We start from the raw sequence: 3556 nt of genomic DNA, 5'->3' as shown, positions 1-3556 counted from the left end.
GCTAGAGAAGACACATTTCGGCCCAACCTTATTAGAGCAAGAAGCTTGGAGGGCTTAGGTGCATTGGGTAGATTAGGCTTAGAGGGTCTATTGCTATTCATGTATCCCAACTGATTTTTTAGTAAATCATTTACTGCTTAGAGAGCGGCAAAAAGGTTTTTCGCTCATTCTTCAGTTTCCCCTTCGATAACACGTGCTGGTGTTATCTTCTGTTTGCATCTCTCTTTCCCTTACTCTTAGCTTTTAATTTTTGCTAGTTGCGATTAATTAATGGCTTTGAGTAGTTTGGTCATTTGGGTATTGTTTATATTTCATATTCCACACATATATTGTTTGAATATAAGCTTATATTGGAAAATTTGTATTTGGGGGTCTAAACATTCACAAGTGTTTTATACACTAAGTGAGTTTTCAATTAGTATCAGAGCGGGTACACTTTGTCGGATTTCTATATCCTTAGCATGATCCTTAACCCCTAGGATGGATATGTCTCAATCCCTTAATGCACCTCCCTTCTTTGATGGGAGTAATTATGCATTTTGGAAAGTGTGTATGCTTGCATTTTTATGCTCCATTGATTAGAGTGTGTGGGATGCTATAGAAATTGGTTGGACAAGGTCAGAGGATACCAAATCCACTTGGGATAAGGCAGCTCTCACAACAGCTAATGCTAATAGCAAAGCACTTAATGCTATATTTTGTGGTGTCTCACCAGATGAATTTCACAGGATTTCTTATGTGTCAATTGCCAAGGAGGCATGGCAAATTTTGGAGACTACCTACGAAGGCGCCAAGAAGGTGAAGGATACCAAGCTTCAAATGCTTACCACTAACTTTGAAGAATTGAAGATGAGCAAAGATGAATCATTTGACTCATTCTATGGAAAGTTGAATGAAGTGGTAATTGGGAAATTGAACTTGGGTGAGAAGGCGGAAGACTCCAAAGTAGTAAGAAAGATCCTTAGATCATTGACAGAGAGCTTCCGAGCCAAGGTGACTGCCATTAAAGAGAGCAAGGATTTTGATGAGATAAAGGTCCAAGAACTTATTGGCTCTTTTCAAACATATGAGCTCACTCTACCATCTTAAAGGAAGAGCAAATCCCTTGCTCTTAAGATGATCAATGAGAGAATTGAAGCTCAAGATTCCTCGGAAGAGGATGATGTTGAAAAAGAGGTGGCATTCCTTGCAAAGAACTTTCGCAAGTTCATGAAGTTCAAAAAGGATGGGAAGTTCTTTAAGAAAGGAAAATTCTCCAATTTCATGAAAGACAAGGACTTCAACAGGAAGGATTCCAAAGACTCTTCTCCTTCTCAAGGAATCACTTGTTATGAGTGCAACGAGAATGGTCATTTGAAGAAAGAATGCCCTTCCTATTTGAAGGGAAAGGGTAGAGCTCTTGCTACAACCCTTAGTGATTCAGATAGCTCAAATCCCTTACTCTTAAGATGATCAATGAGAGAATTGAAGCTTAAGATTCCTTAGAAGAGGATGATGTTGAAAAAGAGGTGGCATTCCTTGCAAAGAACTTTCACAAGTTCATGAAGTTCGAAGAGGATGGGAAGTTCTTTGAGAAAGAAAAATTCTCCAATTTCAAGAAAGACAAGGACTTCAAAAGGAAGGATTCCAAAGACTCTTCTCCTTCTCAAGGAATCACTTGTTATGAGTGCAAAGGGAATGGTTATTTGAAGAAAGAATGCCCTTCCTATTTGAAGGGAAAGGGTAGAGCTCTTGCTACAACCCTTAGTGATTCGGATAGCTCAAACTCCAATTCTAAAGAAATTTGTGATGGGGAAGGAAACTACTCTACTTTCATGACCATTGCACCCATAGATTTTTTGGAAGATTTAAGTACTCTAAAGGAAAAGCTTGGTGAGCATACCGGAGTGGAATCTATTGGTGTTGGAGATGAATCCGATGATGATGAAGAAAAGTGCGTTTATGAAAGAACAAACAGATTGCAAGAATCCTACAATGCACTTCTTGAAAAGAGTGGAGAATATGCAAGAGTGGCTAAGGCAGCCATTAGAAAGATGAAGAAAGCTGAAAAGGACTATAAAAGCATCCCAACGCGGTACAAAGAGACCAAGTGTGAAGTTGAACGATTAAATGAAGAACTAAACAGTACCTATTCCAAGATAAAGTTTCTTGAGCTTGAGGTTGTTCAAGCAAATGCCAAACTGGAGCATGTTTCTGCCAAGAAACTTGATGAAGTGCTTGCCTATTAAAAGCCCTCTTCGGATAGAAGTGGCTTAGGGAATACCGGAGAAGGTAGCTCAAACTCTAAAGTGTCAAAGAAAATGAAGTTTGTCAAGGCTAAAGAAGCATCAACTCCTCTTGTTGACAATGTAAAATCTGAAAAGAAGCCAAATGTGGTGAATCAAATGGTTTTGACGATGTCTCCTAAGCCAATTGTGGCTAAGCCCAAGGCAAGAGGAAAGTCTCTTCCTAGGAGACAAAGAGGTCCACAAACGCAACACTATTGCCATCATTGTGGAATCTAAGGGCATACTATACCAAATTGCTACAAGCTCCAAGGATTGAAGAATGCTGAATCTTCAAAAGCCAAGAAGACAAGGAAAAGGCAATGGGAAACCCAAGCAACCAAAAGGGCAAGAAGGAGAACCCATTATGAGTGGTGTGATGAAGATGATTGACACCATCACCTCATGTTTGGCCAACTTCACCTTAAGGTTTGAGAATCATGACTTAAGTACCCAATCCTCAAAGGATATCACTCCAAATGCACGTGTTGTGTGGGTGAAGAAGAGTGCTCATGCATAAGCATTATAACATGTCCATGCATTAATTCTTTCTATATAATGTGACATTGTTGTTTGCTTGTTTATTTTACATTCTGGCATGTGTTTAATTGTTTTTGTTGTTTAAAATCTTTGGTTGTTTATTGTTTTTTTATCATTATTTCCTTTGTTTTGTGTCAAAAATCCAAAAACACATAATAAGTATAAATCCAAAAAGTTTGATTGGCGGTGTTGTGCATTGTCACATGCATGTTTAGCCTTGTATCTCCGTACTAATGGCTTTGTGCATTAATGAGCTTAGCTTGTTTTCTATGCACTTGTATCTTTGTGGAAACATCTTGACGTCTATGTGATTATTGCAAATAGATCTTCAAACTTGTCATGAATGATTAGTCAATAGTTTTGTTGATCTTGAGATATCTCTTCCCAATCTTCCTTTTTTTTTTCTTTTTTTTTTTTGCATAAAAGCTCAACTAATGTCAAATCTCGAAAAGAGATAATGACCTGAAAAAGCCATCACACAAACTAGTATTTGACTAGAAAAAAGGGTAAGTGACATGTATTTACAATGTATGGTGCCAAAAGCTAAAGGCTTACTCATTAAATTGAAATATCAAAAATTCCATGCATCGATCTCAAAAAGAGATGTTAAGATCAAAATGATCAAATGTTATCAAAAGAAAAGAAGCCAAACGAAAAGCTTCTAACTCAATGTAATCAAGTTTATGTGGGAGGTCATAAATGTTCATTTCTACAATTGAGATAGGTCACTCTACTTAGTGCTAGTTATGTAT

Source organism: Quercus robur, chromosome 2 (genome assembly GCF_932294415.1).
Source record: "Quercus robur chromosome 2, dhQueRobu3.1, whole genome shotgun sequence".
NCBI classification, from domain to species: Eukaryota; Viridiplantae; Streptophyta; class Magnoliopsida; order Fagales; family Fagaceae; genus Quercus; species Quercus robur.
The sequence above is the reverse complement of the archived record's forward strand: the minus strand, read 5'-3'. Positions refer to the sequence as shown.